The sequence below is a fragment of the Carcharodon carcharias genome, chromosome 17 (genome assembly GCF_017639515.1).
Source record: "Carcharodon carcharias isolate sCarCar2 chromosome 17, sCarCar2.pri, whole genome shotgun sequence".
NCBI classification, from domain to species: domain Eukaryota; kingdom Metazoa; phylum Chordata; class Chondrichthyes; order Lamniformes; family Lamnidae; genus Carcharodon; species Carcharodon carcharias.
The window spans coordinates 81,432,175-81,456,090 of NC_054483.1; the positions used below are offsets into that span (position 1 = coordinate 81,432,175).

Genomic DNA, 23,916 nt, shown 5'->3' on the forward strand with positions numbered 1-23,916 from the left:
CATTGGATTGGCCCCCCCATGGTTTATATCGTAATGTATTAAGGACCCATTTATTCATCAACAGAATATAAGGAGAGCAAAATACACACTAAGTTCCTTTACCAATAACACATACATTAACAAAATTCACTGACAGTAAAACATTTCTTGAAGAATCTCATTGAAGTGCTTTGCGAACAGCATCGGCAGATCCAAAAAATGCAGATCCAAAATGAGATTTAACGAATTTGGAAACAAAAGGTTAGGAAAAAAACTACAAATTCATAAGCCTATTCCAAAAAATACTTCAGCATGCACATCTTTCTCCAGCTTTACTTTGTAATATGGCACTTTTTGAATTTACAGAAATGGAACGAATCAACTAATGAACTACAAAAATTCTCTGAATTTTAAAAGCTTGATAACTCCCCCAGCCTATGGAATCCAAAACATTCCCTCATTTATTCTTATAATGTGCAAAAGTAAATTACAAATTTAGAAACTTTGCTAGGAAACTAAATATTAGTTTCACATAAGTTTAGACATTTGCAATTAAATATCCAAAGGCATTATAGGATAAGGGGAAAAGGCGGGTATATGGGGGGTTAGGTCATAGACCAATTACGATCTCATTGAATAAAGGAAGGCGAGTAGGTGTACAATTTTATGCCTCTGGCCTCCGTGCCAGTTTCCTGCCACCACCCTGACCCCATGCCATTTTCAATGAGGGGGCCTTGGGGTCAAATTGGATGCCTGACACTTCCTGGCAGACTGTCAATTCAGGCCAAATAATGATAAATCATTGGGCCTATTAAGGCAAGTACCTAGCTGACTGTGATATTCAGGCCCATGGCAGCCCCTGTAGCACATATGCCAGGCCAATGTGGTGGGCTCAGGGTGGGACGTCGGGTGTGGTGGGGTGGAAGGTATGGATACACAAGGAATCCCCTCCCTTGATCTTTATTGGGCCACCGCTGTAGCTGCTGGCCATCCCATGGACGGGTTGTCCCTCTATGATCACGGCCAGGCAGCAGTGGCCTTTTTAAATTAAAACTGAACCGATCTTTTCTTCAGAGGGTGCCTCCATTTTGAGATGCTCTTTCTCTTGTCCAATATGAATCTGCAGCTTCCACTTTGGCTGATGGAGCTGTTGATATGACAGTGCTAGAGGGACTCCCATTGGCCCTTGTGCCTAGGGAACTCATCCACTACCCTTAGCCAGACGACAAGCCCACTCCCTATTAATAAGCCTAGGCCTTTAAAAATCTCAGTGGGCCTGTCTGGAACACACTATGTGGAGTCAAGATCTGAAACTGAATCGATGGCCAGGTTCCCTACCCAGAATGGAAAACCCCGACCACTGTTACTGTAAAAACCTAACTGATAACTGGCAGCGTGAGGAGGAGCTGAAGCACGGACTATTTCTCTGTTACCAACCAGCAGCAGTAAAACAAGTCTATATGATCCTTCTTCAGAGCTCTGAAGACTTGAAACATTAACGCTGTTTCTCGCTCCACAGATGCTGCCAGGCCTGCTGAGCTTCTCCAGCATTTTCTGTTTTTATTTCAGATTTCCAGCATCCGCGTTATTTTCCTTTCATACCAGCAAGGATCAGCATACCTGATTACTTCTATTGCCGTGACATATATAGAGCTCCAAAAATTAAAGTATTAAATTAAATATATGAACAAGACATTTGCTGGATTTTGCTACAGCTTTCCATCTCTCCTGCTCTCTCAACACTTGGCATACTCCTAACACCCTCTCCCACCAGCTCCAACAATCCCATCCCCTCTGTCACAATCTTCCAAACACAATCAGGAGGATGTCTTGCAACATGTCCTTCCCTTCCCAAACATACTCGCCCCACCCTTCCTCTCTTCAGACCACACAAACAGCATTCTCTTCTCATGCCCTCGCATTTGCAGAACTAGGAATTCCTCCCAGGACTCCTTCCTCTCTTGACATTCCACACGTTTGGTTTGCATTCATCACCTCCCAATCTTCATTAGTCTTGCTTATTCATCAGCTTTCAGCACATGTACTATCTGCACAAGCTGGCACATCACGCCTTAACTTTTCAACAGCCAGCCACAAACTTCTACCCTGCAAGATAGCCCATAATGTGAGGGAGAGGAACCAAGATTGTTTGGGGGCGGTGTGGTGGAAGGGGAGAACATCCAAATGGAGCAGGAAGCCCTAGAGATTGTAGCCTGGGTAAAGTCATTACCCAGCATCTGACAAGTTGAGGCTAGGGGCTCATCTGCTCAGGCGTCTACATATTAGCTGTAATCTGTCATTTAGCTCAGCAAATATTAATGAAAGTTTCACAACTGCAAAATATATCTGAATATCCAATAGTTACCAACTTGCGTCCAGCCACTCACTGCCATCGTAACGCTTGCCTGCCCTTTCCTTTTCTCCAGGTCCTTTGCAGCAGCCAAGGCGTCATGAAGAAAATACCTCAAAAATGGTTTGTATAAACTTACATGATCTTGTTTCTGTCACTGAACACTGGGCATTAATGGAGTGGTAGCCTTTCCTATTCGTGAATGTTGCTGGCTGTACTTCTGAGGCCCTAATAACAACATGTGCGCAGTCAATGACACCGTTGGTGTGAGGGAAGACAGACACCAAGCTCTGAACTCTTGTGTGGAATGTTCAAGGAAATCTCAATCCAAGGTATCCTCTTGCAACTTGGCATCTGTCTTTACAAAGGAAGATGCTGCCCAAGTCATAGTGAAAGAGGAGGTAGTTGAGACACTGGATAGAGTAAAAAATGATAAAAGGGGAGGTATTAGAAAGACTGGTTGTACTTCAAGTTGATATGTCACCCGGACCAAATCAGACACATCTGAGAATACTAAGGGAAGTAAGGATGGAAATTACAGAGGCACTAGCCATAATCTGGCAATCCTCCCTAGGTAGTGGTGGTGCCAGAGGACTGAAGGATTTCAAATGTTACACCCTTGATCAAAAAGGTGTAAAGATAAGTTCAGCAACTACAAGCCAGTCAGTTTAACCTTCATGTTGGGAAAGTTTTAGACATGATTATCTGGAACAACATTAAAAGCCACTTGGACAAATGTGGATTAATTAAGGAAAGCCAGCATCAATTTATTAAGAGCAAATCATGTTTAACTAACTTGATTAAGTTTGTTTGATGAGTAACAGAGGGTTGATGAGGTGTACATGGGCTTTCAGAAAACATTTAATAAAGTGCCACATAACAAGCTTGTCAGCAAAGGTGAAACCCATGGAATAAAAAGGACTGTGGCAACATGGATACAAAGTTGGCTGACAGGGAACAGAGAGCAGTAGTGAACAGTTGTTTTTCAGACTAGAGGTAGCCATACAGTGGAGTTCCCCAGGATTGGTACTTGGACCACTTAGAGCAGGAGAGATTCCTGGTCAGCCATGCGATGAAAAGAAATTGGAGCCTCTACCATCACTGTCCATAACTCCAGGCTGCAACATGCTTATAAAAGTCTATGTTGCCACTGCAATTCTGATTCCTTTGCTTGTGTGGGGGGGGGGGGTTTGGCTTAGTCGGTGTGGATCAGAATGGGTTTCGATCCATTCCAGCTGGGGTGTACTCAGAACAACCTGCCTCCTTGCCCCACCCGTGGCTGAGGCAGTGGTCCTGTGGGTCAGACTTGCCTTCGAGCAATGAACTCAGGAGGAAGAAGAATGATGCGTGGCGGAGAGGGGAAAGAGAAAGGAAGCTAAAAAGGAGGGGGCAGTACAGTTCCTTTATAAAAGGATAGAATGGGCAACAGGAGGGCACAAAATAAGTTAACAACCCAGAAATCAAGCGAAGTCATTCCAGTTGATAACTTACCTAAAATTGTTCCCCTGCCTCATGGCAAGTATTTCAGGAGTTTTACACCACTTTAAATCTTTGTTGTCACTAACAGAAGTTCTCCAAACTTCAACTGCCTGCAGGAGCGAAATCTTACTAATTGCCTAACACACCACCTGTGCTCAGTTGCTATGGCATTAGGAAAATATTTGCCTGTGCAAATCTTCCAATTCAGCACTTTCATCATTTTTGGCAGATAGGAGTAAAAGGAAACAATAATTATTAAAGTAATCAAATTAATAATGTGCAATATGTCATTTTAAAATGCCCAGCAAGGGGTAATAACATAAAAGGGAGACAGAAATAGTTAGCATTTGAAGATAAAAACACTGAGTTAACACAAATATCAAAATCCAAATAGGTTACATTTACGTATTTGATACGTTGTATAAAATCCTTCCCTTTATATAATCCCTCCCAGACTGCTCCAGATAGTTTGTGGATAAATACCAGCTTAAAAAAAACAGAATTTAAAAAAATAAGTATTAAACACACGGAACCTCAAAGCAAAGATAACAAGGATCTCAGATCTGATGCAAATTACTAAATACTTTCACATTCTAGACAAGGTTCAATGCAAAAAAGAATGCCACCCGTTCAAGACAAATGTTTTTAGATGGTACAAGACTACAGGTCCTGTTCTACAGAGCTGTTTTACAAGCAGAGTCAAGCATATATCGACCCCTGAGATTTGAACCCAACTGACCTCCGAGGTCTCTACAACTGGTAAATAATCCACTGGAGGAAACATGTCAGCTCCTCTGTGTCACGTTCCTGATCAGACGCAAATAGCAGCAACAGCAACACAAGGTATAAATCCACAGCCCGACTTTCATTTCCTGTTAGCAGTGCTGGGACTTTCACAGGAAACCATAATATAAAACAAGCAAATGTACGAATCAGTATTTCCTTGTTGGAAAACAAGATGGTGACAGTGCTGACCAAAAAGTGCAATTAAGACAACAGCTATATTTGTAACTGATCAAAATCAAGAAAAAACTTCTTTTTAAAACAAACCCTAACTCCTGAAAGGGTTAAAGTGAGAATAGTGGCCACTACACTGTTTAAAGAGGTTTATTTGTCTTGAGCATCATGCTCCTGCCTGCTGACTGCTTCTACATATCAGACACAACAGATGGATTAAGTAGCAAATGATTAAGGAAACGTGTAGCCCGTGAGGGTTTCACTCGGAGTAAGTGAGGACTATTTTGACTCTGTTAAAATGAAACCTCAAATGCTGAAATGTACCATGACTGCATGAGTTTAAGTCTGTTTTTAGCACACTGGAGAAACCTATATAAAAGAGTGACGTTAACATTTCCCAAATCTTGGGAATATAATTACATGATTGGCACCGCTTACCTTAAAATGTTACAAACCTCAAAGAGAATATTAACTTGCAGCTTTTAAAAACATCGTACGGCATTCAGGAACATCATTTAAACAGGTATCCTTTTAACAAAAATGGAATGAAGCATGCTATTGCATGCATTGCCTAGCTACTGTATTTAAAAATTCCCTAGTGCTGTAATTTATCTAGACTTTTAAGTTAATTCTGTATTAATGGACTAGTATGGGCACAATTGTGGGCAGTTTCATCTTACTGATAAACACCTTTCAGGGAAGCCCTAAGACATTAGGCATAGGCTGTTTAAGCAGAGTATGCTTAATCAATTCCACCGGGGTACATGATTAATCCTGTAACAGTAGCACCTAACAGCCCAAAAGCCACTGTCTTACTCACAACACTGCCAAATTGGGTTCAAATTGACAAATTGTTTGGTCACAAGCTCTGTGGTAGCATTGACCAGAGCAGTATGCACTGAATGATGTATATAACTGAAATGATTTACAAACAATATTGCATAATCAGAACACTCACTTTTGACATCTCAATTTTGATATCAATTATTGTGCAAATGTACAAATTCATTGTGTGATGTACAACGAGTACAATTCCTTTGGAAGTTAATCAAAATCTTCCTGGATTTTCTTCTGTTGCAACTGTTAAGTCTAACAATAGGATTCGAACAGGATGAAGTGCCCAGGAAGACATTCAGGTTTTAACCTTGGGGTCAGGAGCCCGCATTCAAGCCATGAATTCAACAATCTCATCTGGTTGGTAGAGATTCGGTGAAATGAGAACCTCCCACAATGAAGGAGATTCTATGAGTCAAGGTTAAGCTGCCTGGTACAAGATCTTAGAATAGGTGAGCTGCTTATAGATTCAGTAAAAGATGTTCACCTTTTCGAATAGGTGGGGGCAACCTAGATTACTCCCAAAAATAGTTAAGACTCCTTGAATAGGAATTTTGTACAAGATTCATAAACACAAGGATGGAGATGGAGAGGTAGGGTAAAGGTTTTTCAGTTGGAGGGGTATCCTGCCCTGAGACCCGAAAAATCAGCAGGAAATGCATCCCCCTATCCAAGAAGTGTTAAATGGCTGAAGACTGTCTTACGACCCCTGATTGGGGTGGAAGTCTTGCCTCAGAGAGCTGCCAGCTAATCTGAGAGAAGGTAAGGCCCAGGTGGTGGGAGGTGAGGCCCAGGGGCCGGGGAGTGGTGATGGAGAGGTCAGGGGGTAAGGGCGGGAGAGAGGACCCAGAGAGCAGACGTATGGCGGGATAGGGAGTGGGAGTGGGTGGGGCTTGGGGGGGGGTGAGGAGCTGACGTGAAGGCATCCACCCCTCTTCCTGTCCAAGGCCTGGACAGGGTGATCTGCCAGGCTTCCTCTCTGCCCCTAACTCCTCCCGCCTGCCTCAAAACTGAGGCCAGCAGGAAGCAGTGCTTAAGTTTTTTTCATTCATTCATGGGTTGTGGGCATCACTGACTAGGCCAGTATTTATTGCCCATCCCTAATTGCCCTTGAGAAGGTGGTGATGAGCTGCTATCTTGAACTGCTGCAGTCCGTATGGTGTAGGTACTCCCACAGTGCTGTTAGGGAGGGAGTTCCAGGGTGATTCAGTGACAATGGCCAATAATGGCTGGGGCGGGCTGGTTGCCTTGCACCTCGCCCATGGTCCGTGAAATTGAGGACAAATGCGAGGGGAAGAATGGCAGGACGACCAGTCCCGGGTGTCTTATGGGGGCCCCACCCCCGACCCTGCCTGGAAACCTGGCAGTGGAGGACCATAAAATTATGCCCATAAACACACAGGTAAGTAGTTACCGAATGCACCATCAATAGTTTCCACATCTTTACAAAAGCCTTTTATCACAACGCAACAACAAAGTGTACAACTGAAAGGTACCAATAATCAGAATAGATCGCTACATTACAGAGATAGGCTTGTACAAGTAAAAAACCTTTACAAAAAATTGTGAAAGTGAGCAAGGCAGAAAAACAAACCATGTCCCTTCAGCTACAAAAGAAATAGTTAACAACTCCATTTGACAAGACTTGCTGGCTTGGCCTTGTTCTAAGGAAACAAGATTATTTTTTTTTAAATGAGCCTTTCTGTTATGGTTTTTGTGGACAGAGTGACTCTCTCCAGTGAGACAATATCTGACATTTCTTTCAACCAGTCTGTGTATTTAGCAACAGCGCAGTGGCTTATCCAGCTGCGTAAAAGTGTCTTGAGGGCCACTAAGAATCTCATAAACAGTAATCAAGCATTATTGCCTATTCCACTATCCAAGTCCGAGTCTCGTGGTATCCCCGAATAATGGAGGACTTTACTAGGCAGTTCGAGAAAGGTGGAAAGCAAATCAAAGACCTCTTCCACCAGATGGTAGCCTCCATCAGCCTCAGAGGGCCTGCTCCTCTGTCCCGCTAAGTCTGACAGGCATAAACAACCCCACCCTTTAGAAACAGATGTCACATTACATACTGCTGCACTGAGCCATGCAATAAGATTGGATTTCAAGAGGGCTTGAGGTTTATTCCCAACTACCTCATTCAGCTGCAGGGTTTTCCCTCTGACAAGTCACGAGGCTATCAAGAGTTAGTTAGCGTAACAGCTCTCTGGGTGCAAGAGCAGAAGCAATCTTCGGCAGAAGAAAACCACAGTGTCCCCTTCAAGATATTAATATAGGATCAGCTCACTGTACTTGCCAAAGAACTGCAGACATGTGACTACAAGACCAACAGTAAGCCGCTTGTTTATTTGACTTCCAGCCAGAAGTACTCAAACTATAAATAGGCTGGATCAGTCTCAATGCTCAGAGTTTAAATGAACCAAAAAGGTAACAGAGCCTAAAATGATATATAGAAGACACCTTAGTATTCTTTACAAATATGACCATATAACTTTTTAAAAAGACATTCCCATCTGAAATGAAAAATTCATTACTTGTAAGAATCTGACAAAAAAAATGCTCATGTATGTGTGTGTGTGTTCCTTTCCAGATATTTTAAAGAACATGTCAGATCTGGATGAAATCTCATTACAACCCCTGCAGGACCTAATAGGTGTGTGTGTGTGTGTGTGTGTGTGTGTGTGTGTGTGTGTGTGTGTGTGTGTGTGTGTGTGTGTGTGTGTGTGTGTGTGTAGCCACCCGCCGAAGGACTGGAAATTCCCGCCCGGGTCTTTGGCTGGTCCGTCACATTTTCTGTCCTGCCCATGACAATTCCAGCCAGGGGCCTAAAATGATATACAGAAGACACCTTAGTATTCTTTACAAATAGGACCATCTAACTTTTTAAAAACACATTCCCATCTGAAATGAAAAATTCATTACTTGTAAGAATCTGACAATCCTTTCCAGAAAATCCTGGCTGCGCACGCACGTGTATGTATGTGTGCACGTGTATGTGTGTGTGCACGTGTATGTGTGTGTGCACGTGCATGTGTGTGTGCACGTGTATGTGTGTGTGCACGTGTATGTGTGTGCACGTGCATGTGTGGCAGGAATGCACAGTCTCTCATGCATCTCAATAGCTGCTAACAGAAACTTTTAATCTTTGACAATCGGTTGGGTGTCATGTAACGTTAGATACCAACCCTGAGACAAACACAGCTTCAACATACAAATGAGGCATCCAATTAAGTTTAAAATGCACTGCAATGCACCCTTTGTGGTCCATGATAGAGAAATAATTAAAGGACCACAGAATTGTTGCAGCACAGAAGGAGGCCTTGCGGCCCATTGTGTCTGCTCTCCGAATGAGCAATTCATTTAGTGCCATTCTCCTGCCGTAGCCCTGCACATTCTTCCTTTCCTGGTAACAATCTAATTACCTTTTGAACGCCTCAATTGAACCTGCCTCCACCGCACTCTCAGGCAGTGCATTCCAGACCTTAACCACTCACTGTGTGAAAAAGTTTTCTCATATATCGTTTTTGCTTCTTTTCCCAATTATTATAAATCCGTGCCCTCTCATTCTTGATCCGTTCACAGTTGGAACAGTTTCTCCCAATCTATCATGATTTTGAATACCTCTATCAAATCTCTTCTCAAGCCTTCTTTTCTCAAAAGGCAACAGTCACAACTTCTCTAATCTATCTTCATAACTGAATTTCCTCACCCTGGGACCATTCTTGTGAATCTTTTCTGCACTCTCTCTAACGCCCTCCCTTCTTTTCTAAAGGGTGGTACCAGAACTTAACATAACACTCCAGCTGAGGCCAAATTAGCATCTTATAAAAGTTCAACATAACATCCTTGCTCTTGTACTCTATGCCCCTATTAATAAAGCCTAGGATACAGTCTGTTTTATTAACCACTCTCTCAACCTGTCCTGCCACCTTCAATGACTTATCCATATATAAACCCAGGTCCCTCTGCTCCTGCACACCGTTTAGAGTTGTACCCCTTATTTTATATCATCTATGTTCTATACTGTATAATATTTATTGGATACACACAAGATTTGGAATATTTATGCAAGGTAATTGTATATTATAAAAATTAGCATTTATTTTGACTTTACTTCCTCCCAGAATAAATTTTCAATTAACAAATGTAAAATATTTTAATGTCATATTCCATGATGTAACACCAATGGCAGAAGTCACCTAGTCAAATTCAGTGACCACTGGGAGGATCTGGGTCATAATGATTCCTTCGCATTGGGGGAATCTGGGTATTGTGGGAGGACGGAGAATGTGAAAGGAAAGAAAGAGAAAGTTACAGAGAATACTTTTAGAATCTGTCAAATGGTGGACCTGGCAGAGGAGGATTCATTCTTCCTTTGTTTTTAGACATCAGTGATTTGTTATTAGCAATGCCCATCACTAATAGCATTCCTCCAGGCAAAACAGTTAATTTAATAACACAGCCATTATAGCATTGTAGAATCTGTGTGGGTAGAGTTGAGGAACCGCAAAGTTAAAAAAACCATAATGGGAGTTATGTACAGGCCTCCGAACAGTAGTCAGGATGTGGGGCACAAGATATAGCGGGAAATAGAAAAGGTGTGTAAGAAAGGCAAGGTTACAGTGATCATAGGGGATTTCAATATGCAGGTAGACTGGAAAATCAGGTTGGTAGTAGATCCCAAGAAAAGGAATTTGTGGAATGTCTGCGAGATGGCTTTTTGGAGCAGCTTGTGATGGAGCCCACTACACATCACTAAATCTAGAATTGCCTGTTCCCTAATGAGGCAGATTTGATAAGAGAGCTTAAAGTGAAGGAACCCTTAGGAGGAAGTGACCATAATATGATAGAATTTACCCTGCAATTTGAGAGGAAAAAACTGGAATCAGATGTAATGGTATTACAGTTGAATAAAGGCAACTACAGAGGCATGAGGGAGGAGCTGGCCAGAATTGACTGGGAGATGAGTCTAGCAGGAAAGACAGTGGAACAGCAATGGCAGGAGTTTCTGGGAGTAATTTGGGAGACACAGCAAAAATTCATCCCTCGGAAGAAGAAGCATACTAAAGGGAGGATGAGGCAACCATGGCTGACAAAGGAAGTCAGGGACAGCATAAAAGCTAAAGAGAAAGCATACAATGTGGCAAAGAGCAGTGGGAAACTAGGGGATTGGGAAGCCTACAAAGACCAACAGAGGACAACTAAAAAAGAAATAAGGAGGGAGAAGATTAAATATGAGGGTAAACTAGCCAGTAATATAAAAGAAGATTGCAAGAGTTTTTTTAGATACATAAAGGGTAAGAGAGAGGCAAAAGTGGACATTGGGCCGCTGGAAAATGACACTGGAGAAGTAGTATGAAGAAATGGCAGAGGAACTGAATAGGTACTTTGCGTCAGTCTTCACGGTGGAAGACACGAGTAACATCCCCAAAGTTCAAGAGATTCGGGGGGCAGAGGTGAGTATGGTGGCCATTACCAAGGAGAAGGTGCTAGGAAAACTGAAAGGTCCGAAGGTGGATAAATCACCTGGACCAGATGGATTACACCCCAGAGTTCTGAAGGAGATAGCTGAAGAGATAGTGGAGGTGTTAGTGGTGACCTTTCAGGAATCACTCGAGTCAGGGAGGGTGCCAGAGGACTGGAAAATTGCTAACGTAACCCCCCGTTTAAGAAGGGAGTGGGGCAAAAGACGGGAAATTACAGGCCGATTAGCCTGACCTCGGTCATTGGTAAGATTTTAGAGTCCATTATTAAGGATGAGATTTCAGAATACTTGGAAGTGCATGGTAAAATAGGGCAAAGTCAGCATGGTTTCATCAAGGGGAGGTCATGCCTGACAAATCTGTTAGAATTCTTTGAGGAGGTAATGAGTAGTTAGGCAAAGGAGAGCCAATGGATGTTATCTACTTGGACTTCCAGAAGGCCTTTCACAAGGTGCTGCACAGGAGGCTGCTCAGTAAGATAAGAGCCCATGGTGTTAGAGGCAAGGTACTAGCAATGGATAGAAGATTGGTTGTCTGGCAGGAGGCAGAGAGTGGAGATAAGGGGGTCTTTCTCAGGATGGCGGCCGCTGACTTGTGGAGTTCCGCAGGGGTCAGTGTTGAAACCACAACTTTTCACTTTATACATTAATGATCTAGATGAAGGAACTGATGGCATCCTGGCTAAGTTTGCAGATGATACAAAGATAGGTGGAAGGACAGGTAGTATTGAGGAGGGGGTGGAGGCTGCAGAAGGATTTGGACAGGTTAGGAGAATGGGCAAAGAAGTGGCAGACGGAATACAATGTGGGGAAGTGTGAGGTCATGCACTTTGGTAGATAGAATAGAGGCATAAACTATTTTCTAAATGTGGAGAGAATTCAGAAATCTGGAGTGCAAAGGGACTTGGGAGTCCTAGTCCAGGATTCTCTTAAAGTTAACTTGCAGGTTGAGTTGGTAGTTAGGAAGGCAAATGCAATGTTGGCATTTATTTCGAGAGGACTAGAATATAAAAGCAGGGATGTGCTGCTGAGGCTTTATTAGGCTCTGGTCAGACCACATTTAGAATATTGTGAGCAATTTTGGGCCCCGTATCTCAGGAAGGATGTGCTGGCCCTGGAGAGGGTCCAGAGGAGGTTCACGAGAACGATCCCAGGAATGAAAGGCTTAACATATGAGGAACGTTTGAGGACTCTGGGTCTATACTCGATGGAGTTTAGAAGGATGAGGAGGGATCTGATTGAAACTTACAGAAAACTGAAAGGCCTGGATAGAGTGGACGTGGGGAAGATGTTTCCATTAGTAGGAGAGACTAGGACCCGAGGGCACAGCCTCAGAGTAAAGGGAAGACCTTTTAGAACAGAGATGAGGAGAAACTTCTTTAGCCAGAGAGCGGTGAATTTATGGAATTCATTGCCACAGAAGGCTGTGGAGGTCAGGTCACTGAGTGTATTTAAAACCGAGATAGATAGGTTCTTGATTGGTAAGGGGATCAAAGGTTACTGGGAGAAGGCAGGAGAATGGAGTTCAGAAACTTATCAGCCATGATTGAATGGTGGAGCAGACTCAATGGGCTGAATGGCCTAATTTCTGCTATGTCTTATGGTCTTATAGTAAAAGTAGGGTTTCTAACTTTTATTTTTGATTCCCGCACCAATTCTCTGTCATTTCCTGAAGGCACTGGTTTCTTTGAGTGATCTATCCACTGAGTTCCTCTCACTTTAGTAGTCGCCATTAGTCACGTGCAAGATCTTGACAGCAAAGCTCAACAAGCGATTTGGCCACAGGGAAAATCTCATACACATACACCCACACACGTAAACACTTCTAGCCAGGGTTCACCGGACAACGATCAGCAGTGGGAATGGTGACCAAAGTTTCTCCTCTTAACCTGGGACACTGAAGCTCATTTTATTGCTCATTGAGGTCATTTTACTACACAGAGCAGGGATTGAAGCTGAAATTTCCTCTTTAGAGATGTTTAGTGCCACAGTGCAGCTTTTACTTTCTGAGCATTATATTACTTTTCTCCTCAGGCGTGTGGATTATGCCTGCTAGCCTCTGTGATGACCTTTGTGAGTTATAATGTGAGAATCAGCTAAATAATCAAGGCCATCTGAGCAATTTTTTAATTCATTCACAGGATGTGGGCTTCACTGGCTGGGCCAGCATTTATTGCCCATCCCCAGTTGCCCTTGAGAAGGTGGTGGTGAGCTGCCATCTTGAACCACTGCAGTCCGTGTGGTGTAGGTACACTCACTGTGCTGTTAGGAAGGCAGTTCCAGGATTTTGACTCAGTGACAGTGAAGGAATGGCAATATATTTCCAAGTCAGGATGGTGAGTGACTTGGAGGGGAACTTCCAAGAGGTGATGTTCCCATCTATTTGCTGCCCTTGTTCTTCTAGATGGTAGTGGTTATGGGTTTGGAAGGTGCTGCTGAAGGAGCCTTGGTGAATTCCTGCAGTGCATCTTGTAGGTGGTACCACATTGATGCTACTGTACGTCGGTGGTGGAGGGAGTGATTGTTTGTGGATGTGGTGCCAATCAAGCGGGCTGCTTTGTCCTGAATGATGTCAAGCCTCTTGAGTGTTGTGGGAGTTGCACTCATCCAGGCAAGTAGGGAGTATTCCATCACATCCTGACTTGTGCCTTTTAGATGGTGGGCAGACTTTGGGGAGTCAGGGGATGAGTTACTCACTGCAGGATTCCTAGCCTTTGACCTGCTCTTGTAGCCACAGTATTTATATGGCTAGTCCAGTTCAGTTTCTGGTCAAAGGCAACCCCCAGGATGTTGATAGAGGGGGATTCAGTGATGGTAATGCCATTAAACATTAGGGAGCAACGGTTGGATTCTCTAATGTTGGAGATGGTCATTGCCTGACACTTGTTTGACGCGAATATTACTTGCCACTTGTGAGCAAATATTGTCCAGGTCTTGCTGCATTTGGACTTGGACTGCTTCAGTGTCTGAGGAGTCACGAATGGTGCTGAACATTGTGCAATCATCAGCAAACAACCCCATTTCTGACCTTATGATGGAAGGAAGGTCATTGATGAAGATGGTTAGGCCGAGGACACTACCCTGAGGAACTACTGCAGTGATGTCCTGGAGCTGAAATGATTGACCTCCAACAACCACAACCATCTTCTTTTGTGCTGGGTACGACTTCCCCCAATTCCCATTGACTCCAGTTTTGCTAGGGCTTCCATGCTAAGTTAGCTGCTATCAAGCAAGGAACTGTGGGGCAGTATATGAAGGCGTCCCAAATGGGCTTAGGACATTAGGCTCTGAAAGAAGCGAGGAATCAACCACCTTCCCAGCCCTGGTGACTGGTCAGCATCTCCAGTAGTCAATGCCCACTAGGGATTTGGGTGAAGGTGTGATTGGTGCATTTGTGATGCTCCCAGTTTTTGGACAGCCCACCGACACACACCATCAAAGTTATCAGGTAAAAAATATCACTTTGCTGAGCCTACCTGTGACACTGTAGTCTGGTGGAACCTACTGCTTACAGAAACTTTCCGTTTTCGCAGTCTCTGGCTGTCAGCAGCACAGTTGCTAGCAAGATCAAGAACTGTTAATGTGCAGCTTTGTAGCCATAATTTTTGCCCGTGTTACCAATATCAAACTGTGCTGTTGCTGGGGAGCTCCAAGTTAAGAACAGTCAGAGGGAGGTAGAAGAGTAAATATGTAGGCAAATTGCTGAGAAGTGCAGAAACAATATAAGTAATAATCGTGGGAGATTTCAAATACAAATTAACTGGGATAAACTCAGTGTAAAACATAAAGAGGGTTCAGAATTCTTAAAATGTATACAGGAGAACTATTTTAGTCAGTATGAAGCAAACCCATTGAGAGGAGGGGCAGTTCTGCAGGAAGAAATTTTGGTAGATGGAAGGGGTGTCAGTGTGAGAGCATTTTGGTGGTTGTGATCATAATTCAGTTAGATTTAGCCTCTGGACTTGCCTATTCCAACACATTCCTGGCTGGTCTTCCACTTTCTACCCTCCATAAAGCTGAGGTCATCCAAAACTCGTCTGCCTATGTCCTAACTCAGAGCAAGTCTTGTTCCCCTATCACCCCCGTGCTCGTTAACCTACACTGGCTCCCAGTCAAGCAATATCTTGATTTTAAAATTCTCATCCTTGTTTTCAAATCCTTCCATGGCCTTGCTCACCCCTTTCTCTGTAATCCAGACCTACAATCCTCCAAGATATCTGCATTCCCCTAATTTCGGACTCGTTATTCCCAATTATAATTGCTCTACTATTATTGGCTGTGCCTTCAACTGCCTAAGCCCCAAGCTCTGGAATACTCTCCCTACAACACCTCTGCTTCCCAATCTCACCTTCCTCATTTAAGACATTCTTTAAACATCTTTGACCAAGGTTTTGGTCATCTGACCTAATACGTCCTTACGTGGTTTGGTGTCATACTTTGTTTTATAATGCTCCTGTGAAATGCCTTGGGACATGTCATCATGTTAAAGGAGCAGTATAAATGTAACTTATTGTTGTTGTTATAAGGAGTAATTATGGAAAAGGATAAAAGTAGAACAAGAGTAGAAGTTTTAAATTGGGGAAAGGCCAATTTTACTTGAAACAGCTACTTGAAGGTCAACCAGTGGAGTTACAGCAACGGGGGACATTAAAGGTACAGGTGGAGAGGGTTCAGAACAAATATGTTCCCACAAAGAAAAAGGATGAGCTCACAAACCTAACCACTCATTCCACCAACCCCCCGCACCCCCCTCCCCTCCCAAACCCCCACCCTAGGTGCCAATGGGAATACAGGGTAGGGCAAGGCACAAAAAAAAGAAAGCTCATGTCAAATGACAAAAATTCAATACTGAAGAAAATATATTAGCAAGTAAAGCCAAAGAAAATCCACAGACGTTTTATACATACATAAAGAACAAGAGGATAATAAAGGAAAGAGTAGGACTGATCATGCAAAAGTTACCTTTTGGGCTTGGAGGAATGAGACAAGCACAGTTCTTAAATTGCATCTGTTTCCACAGAAGAGGGGGATAAACCAGAAGTTAAAAAGGCGGAGGGTGAAATATTGGATGGGCTAAACAGAATAATGGAGGAAATATTCAGGTGTTTATCCTTAGAAAGTAGATAATTCACTAGGCCCAGATGAATATGTCTCTCAGGCAGCTGAGGGAAGCAAAGGAAGAAATAGCAGAAGCTCTGACCATCATTATTCAATGCTCTCTGGCTAGAAGCATGTTGCTGGAGGACTGCTAATGTTGTATCATTGTTTAAAAAGGGATGAAGAATTGCCCAGGTAATTACAGGCCAATCAGCTTAACCTTAGTTGTAGGCAAATTATTGGAAAAAATGATAAGAGAAGGTATAAATCGTCATCTAGAATGGCATGGATTAATCAAGGACAGTCAGCATGGATTTGTTAAGGGAAGGTCCTGTCCAAACTTCACTGAATTTTTTGAGGAGGTAATGAGGGTCGCTGCTGTAGTCTACAATGATTCTAACAAAGCTTTTGATAAGGTCTCATCTGGCAGATGGGTCAGAAAATTGGAAATTCATGGGATCCAAGAGAAAGTGGTAAGTTGGATCCAAAACTGATTCAGTGACAAGCAGCAAAGCATAATAGTCAATGGGTGTTCTTGTGACTGGAAGGCTGTTTCCAGTCAGGTTCTGCGCAGCTCAGTACTGGGTCACTTACTGCTTGTTGTATATACGTATAAAATACTGGTTTGGCCTGAACTGGAGGTATTGCGCCCAGTTTTGGACATCAAATTTTAGAAAGTATGTGAAGGCATTAGAGAGGGTGCAGAAACAGTGGAATATCTCCCACTGCTGTGACACTGATTTACCTTCAAGTAGCTGTTTCCATTCATTTATTTCCAGCTACCCATCCCCTAACCTCACCCCAGATGCCAAAGAGAATACAGAGTAGGATAAGGCAATAAAAAGAAAGTTTTTGTCAGATGCAAGAAGTTCAACACTGAAGAAAGCCTACAGGAGTAGGCTAGAAAGTGCAGGGGTGAAACTAAAAAGGAAATTTAGAAAGCAAAGAGAGGGCATACACAAGAATGATTCCGGGGTAAGGAGCATCAATTCCCTCTAAAGATTGGAGAAATTGGGACTGTTCTCCTCAGAGAATAGGTTGAATGGAGATTTGATAGAAGTATTCAGAGGGGTCTAGATAGAGTAGACAAGGTGAAACTGTTCCCATTAGTAGAAGGATCAAGAACCAGTGGACATAGGTTTAAGGTAATTTGAAAAAGCAGCAATGGTGACACAAGGAATAACATTTTCACGTAATGAGTGGTTGTGATCTGGAATGCACTGCGTGAGAGAGTGTGGTGGAGGCAGGGTCAATCAAGGCTTTCAAAGGGGAATTGGGTCATTATCTGAAGAGGAAAAAATTGCAGGGTTGAAGGGAAAAAGCAGGGGAGTGGCTCTTGGCAAATTGCTCCTTCAGAGAGCCAGTAGCACAGACACGACAGACCAAATAGTCTTCTTCTGTGCTGTAACTATTCTATGATTCTATATCAATGATTTAAACTTAAATGTAGGGGCATGATAATAAAGGTTACAGATGATACAAAAATTGGCCATGTGGCTATGAGAAAAGATTGGCTAGGTTGGGGTTGTTTTCTCTGGAAGAGAGGAGACTTGAGAGGGGGTTTAATTGAAACAGTTCTGTGAAGAAGAAAACCGTAAACTGCAGAAAGACGTCAATGAACTATTCAGAAAAGTGGCAAATGGAAGTCAATCTAGGGAAGTATGAAGTAATGTGTCTGGGGAGGCCAAACAAGGCTAGGGAATACACAATAAATGGTAGGATTCTGATAAGTGCAGAAGAACAGAGGGACCTTGGAGTACATGTCTTTAGATCCCAAAAAGTAGCAGGACAGGTAGAAAAGGTGGTCAAGAAAACATATGGATAATTTCCTTTATTGGCTGAAGCCTAGAGTATAAGGGCCTGATTTTCGCCATCAAGTTGGGAAGCTCAAATTGGGAAACTGCCCAACTTAACAGACTCGTCTCTTTTAAAAGGGGGCCTGCCTGTCATATTTTTGTTCCAGGGAGACGAGTGCAGTATGGAGTCAGTTCAGAGGCAGTAATGGAAGTGGGCAAGTGCCAAGGCGGGTTGGTTAGAAGGTCCACTTAGTTCTCTGGGACTTCATTCCAGTTGTATAAAGATGCTGTTAGGCCCTATAGCCCTTGCCCCTCAGTCCTATCTACCCTTCTTGCACCTCATACGTCCATGCACCCTTCATAGCCACTCACCCAGAATCCACTCAGAAGCCATGTGGAGATGAAAAAGTTAAACTTCAAACAATCTAAGAGAGTTCTCACTCATAAGTACTTGATTCACGAAAGCCATTCAAAAAATGTAAACCTCCCCAGTTGTCAATTTGTTGTAAAAACAAACACACACTTAGGCACTTCCAATATTAAAAACAGCTAATCCTTTAATAGCCTTTTAACACTGTCAATCAAAATGTGAATTCAGCCGCCTGCTGAGTAGTAGTTTTGGAGCTTTTGAAACTCAAGCATTCACAATAAGTTCAGTCATAATAACCCTTAGGAAATGTCAACAATGAAGTCTACTCAAATTGCAGGAACAGACAGCTAATGGTTTTTCCTAAGTTACACTAGATGGTCTGTCAATCAATGCACCCCAGCAGTGGGTGGCTGCTTTATTACTCTAAAAATGAAAAGAAAAATCAGTTAAATGGCTGCGGATTTAAATGACTTCAGATCATAGCACTTAAACCAACCTTATCCACCCTTCAAGAACGTTTATGTCTCCTCCGTGAAATTATGGTTCCCACACTGAGGGTAAAGGCCCTTGGAATTGCTAAAATGGAGTCTGAACTCAGCACTACTTTCTAATGGCCCTGCTCAGTTCAAGTTTTCTGCCTGTGTGAATCAGGCCCTACCCACTTTCCGCTGCTGGCAAGAATGGGATCTGCCGGAATTGGGAACAGGACTTCAGCAGCTGAGTCCTGCCTGCCATTTTTAAAGGGCTCTGGAGGTTATGCTGGAACTATATAAAACACTAGATGCACTGCAGCTACAGTACAGCATACAGTATTACAGAGAGGATGTGATCGCACTAGAGAGGGCACAAAGGGGATTTACGAGAAGGTTGCCAGGAATGGAAAATTTTACCCATGAACAACACACAGCAATTCCAAGTAAGTTTTGAATCAACTTCCTACTTTATAAATCTAGTTTGACTGGCCAGGCTGTGGTTGGAATGCAGGAGGCTAAGGGGAAATTTAATTGAGGTGAATGAGGGCTCTAGATAGAAAGGACAGGAAGGACCTATTTCCATTAGCGGTAACCAGCAGACAGATTTAAGGTGATTAGGAAGAGTTAAAGGGGGGGTTGAGGACAATCTTTTTCGCCCCAGTAGGTTTGAAAGGGTGATAGAGGCAGAAAGCACCTGAGATGCTGCAAACTACAGGGCTACAGATCAGGAGCTAAAAGACGAGATTAGGCTGGATAGCTCTTCTTCAGGCAGCACAGACATAATGGGCCGAATGGCCACTTTCTGTGCCATAAATCTTGCTTCTGTGTTTCTATATACTGCCTGTATTTTTTCATCCAAAATCTGAGTATTCAGTGTGGACCCCCACTTTATCAACCTAGTTTCTGGTACCAGCTCCCAAAGTAAATTCAGCTGGCATCTATGTTGCATCACATATTCAGGCCTGGAGATGCACGAAGATCTGGTCATATCAGGTCCCAGAGGACAGTAATATGTGCACTCTCCATCAGTCAACTCAAAGTCAGCATGAACTGCTGCTTCCAATTCCCCTCCCCTTGTGCTGATTACTGAAAGTTAATGTGCAGCCCATTGTTCAATGATTAGGAAAAGTTCCAATGTACCTTCTCACACTGTTGTCTTTTCAAAATAATCAGTGTGCGCTCACTCTCAGTTTCTATCTGAACATAAATATGTTTTTGTTTGCTGCTTATACTCTCCAAATGTTTGTTAGGACTTTTCAACCCATGGAAAATTTCCTGAGGTGAAAAATTCAGCTAACTGGCAATGGACACAAGGTGTAGCAAATTACCACAGAGGTTTATAGCACAAAAGGAGGCCATTGGGCCCATCAGGTTTGTGCTGGCTCTTTGCCAGAGAAAGCCAAAACTAATCCCACTGCTCTCAGTGCCATAGCCTTAAACCTTCATCTGCTTGAAATGTTTGTCCTATTTTTCCTTCAAAGATGCAATGGCCTGTGTGTCAACCGTACCATATGGAAAATCAGTCTGTGCTCAATCAATTCTTTGTCTAAAGAAATTCGAGTGTGGACTGTGGGGAATCAGGGCTGTTTTCAGCTCCCAAGAGCTTTATTGTTTTGCTTAGTACAAAATATGCCACTAAACTAAGCCATGTGTTAGGGTTAGTGTTTGGGTTACACACAAATGTAGGTGATAGTTCAGAAGTGAGGGTGAGTTGGAAGGTCTCATTACATATACTATGAGTATTTAATTCTGGTTCAAGTCCATTACGATATTTCCCTAACAATAAATCTTCCTGCAGAATGAAGTAGATTAAGCCCATAATTACCTCATTATATAATTCCATTAAAATATTTTAAAAACGGCTGAATCTAAAGACCTAAAAACTATTTATACCTGCAGAAGAATCACAAAAAAAGTGCTCAATATGTTGCTCAATTTTCAAGACTAAAAGCAAACATATTCTTGCAGTTACTATATTCACAGCACTTAGAGAAATTAAATTAAGTTGGAATGTCTTTTTCCATCCAGTATGCCATTAAATACATGAACCTTAAAAGAAGGGTTCCGTATTTGTCTCCTGTTGTATCTGTGTAATAATCAGTTTAATGTCTGCACAGGGTTTTTTTTGTTCGTTCTGTTTAACGTACAGCCATTAGAATAGGATGGAATTTGTTAAGGACAGTTATGTTGGTTTCTCAGTGTCAGTGTGATATTAGAAGCTTCAGTTTGAATAAGTGCAACAATGCAACAAGATCCAAAACAGCAAACACAGATATATGATGCTGTACATTGCCGGCCACCATTATCTTCTAGAAGCCAACGGGTTGAGCCTTTAGCCCATCCGTACAGTCCAAAACAAAGTGCTTTTCCTGTATGGACTTCGACCCCTGCATAAATTTAAATCATAACACTAGGTTGCCTGCAATGTACATAGGCTAAGCTTGCATCACTAACCCACTGGAGAGAGGCAATAATCAACAACTAAAACATTTATCTCATTAATTGTTTGTGGGAGCTTGCTGTGTGCAAATTGACTGTACATTTCCTACATTACACCAGTCACTACACTGGGATAATTCATCACTGGTTGTGAAGGGCTTGGGACATCCTGAGGTCATAAACAGCACTATATAAATACAAGTCTTTCTTTTTAAGGTATCAACTTCATTACATTTGTGAATTCTCTCACATCAACTGGGTCCATCTCTGGGAGTGAAGAAACTCTGCTACCAATGCTTCGTAGCCCACTCCTACACTGCCCCAAACTGGCCCCCCAGAATCAAGAACACCATGGTTGGAGCTGGTTAACTAGGAAAGCATCGCCTTGGAAAAAGAAAAGTGTTTGCCCCTTGCATTTCCAGTTCTTACACATGATTCCCAGTGGGGCTTTGTATGTTTTGTGCCATTATAATCTCCATGACATTTCAAATTTCTATTTGATTTAAATATGAATACAGCTGAATTCTGACAAGCACATAGTTTAAGTAATTTGCCAAGAAATGTTCATCCCTGGACCAGGCTCTGCTGAGTTCAGGTATAAATCTATCCTGACTCCACTGCAAGGCCCAGATTTAAAATTAATCTTCAGAATACATTTTACCATATCAGTGCTGCCCACTCTTTTTAACAGAAAAGAGAAAATTACAGGCTGCCACCTGCTAATAGTAGATTAAATTAATTACAGGTTAAATATGTATCACTGATACCTTTTAGTGATGGCCAGTAATTTATTTCTCAATGAACCCCGATCCATTTCAATGTCTGATTTTATAAGCGGTTATCACTAAGGTTACACTCTGTCTAGCATGACATCAACCATCTTTAAATGGGGGGGGAGGGGAATGAAGAAATGTATTTCACTGACACACCGCAGACACGGCTGTTTCCAGGTATCCCAGGCCCATGCCCATATGACACTGCTACGGGGGCAATACCTAATGTTCAGACAGAAAGTCATAAAAACAACAACTGCTGACCAGAAAGAAACACTACAGACAGGGGAGAGATGGTCTCCCTTTTTTCCACCTCTCAACTGACCAAAGAAAGATGTGTTTAAAAGAAAAGTGTATTAACCCATTGAGAGCTGTGCCTGTTAAGTTTTTAAAAAAAGATAAATATTTAATACTCAACCCCCAAAATATATTCCCAACAGTACCCACTCACATAGTCTCTCTCTCACACACACACAACACACCCACACAACACACACCCACACACAATACACACACACACACACAACACACACGAAAAGGTGATTACAAAAGAGGTAGCATGCACTTATGTTTTGAAACTCTAAAAATTGACTGTCACACTTGCTTCTCTAGAGATGAAATCTTGAAACATTGAAGGCCTGTGATTCCTTTTGGCCCACTGAAAGAAGAAATTGGACATTTACGAAGACAGATTTGTTGGGGCATACCGTTTGTAGTAGTAGGTGTAGTCGAGCCCCTGCAGCGGGAACCTTGTTTAGTTCTTCAAATTGTGTAGGTAAAGGCCAGCCCAAATTCTCTGCCTCCTGATGGATTTCAGGCAGGATTCTGTTCCTTTGCTGGTCTGGAACTCCTCTTCTTTCTTTATGTTTGCTGCTCCCAAAATGTGTCTAATTAAACGTTCTCTATCAGAAACTTGGTTTCTGTCGTGTGACCATAATATCCATTTTCTTCACTGACCTCACAAATGTCCTCTCTCACTTTGGCCATTGACATACAATGATGTTTGAGTTTCACCCATCTACATATCTTTATGATAGAACAGGATACTTCTCACACCCATTCTTTGGAATTTCACACCGAAGCCAAGAAGTCTGCAAGTCCATTGTGAACGACTTTTTCCAGTTAATTGAACAAGAGCAGCCATTATTCCAACAGGAGAGATCTGTTGCATTATGATGTCTTCTCAATGAAATGTCCCAAAAGGTTATTTGCATTTTAATGTCTTGTTGAGACATACAGGTAGCTTCCAAGGGCTTGCAGTTCTATGTATATTGACAGCAAAAGGTCACCTGACTTCTCAACTCCATTCTGATTCAAAAGCAGAGTGTCCATTCTCCATTTTGTGTTAAGGTAAAATGTTCATTTCAAATAAATCTGACAGTCCGTATTGCATGAGTGTGATAGAAATTAAAAGCTTATGTGATCATTTCTTTCACATCTATCGCTACTCGAAGAGCTGTTGTACCTTGCTACTCTTTACATAGTCAACAACCAACCAGGAAGATCATTCTTCAGTCATTTTCATACTTGTGTCCATCACCCTGATGAAGATGTTAATTCATGCTAAGGTACAGTGCCATAAGTGCTGACTGACCTCTGATAACACACTCAACAGGATTACTTTTCATGCATAAATCCAGAGAGTGAGAATCCAAAGGCTATTCCGTGGTTTGAAGCACCACAAAGACCGGGTAGTACAGATATGGTAAAATGTTTTCTGAAGATTAATTTTCAAGCTGGGTCCTAAACTGACATTATAATCACAGGACCTGAGCAAGAGGAGATACCTGGAGAGAAATTAGTCAACGGCAATAATCCAAAGTGTGCCAACAGCGATAGTGGGCTGTCGATTTTACACTGTACCTGATTTTGAAGTCAACAAAA

At 42.4% G+C, this 23,916-nt stretch overlaps 1 protein-coding gene across 3 annotated transcripts in view; it reads right to left on the bottom strand.

Annotated features, from left to right (window-relative positions):
* Positions 1-23,916, bottom strand: part of LOC121290130 (C-terminal-binding protein 2) — a 321,857-nt gene that overhangs the window by 221,706 nt on the left and 76,235 nt on the right. The window contains exon 1 of one of the 3 annotated variants that reach the window (XM_041210337.1): positions 4,548-4,970. The exons of the other annotated variants lie outside the window; for them this stretch is intronic. The gene's annotated coding sequence lies outside the window, so the exon portion shown is untranslated. Of the gene's footprint in view, positions 1-4,547; positions 4,971-23,916 lie in introns of those variants that run through there. 3 annotated transcript variants of the gene reach the window in all.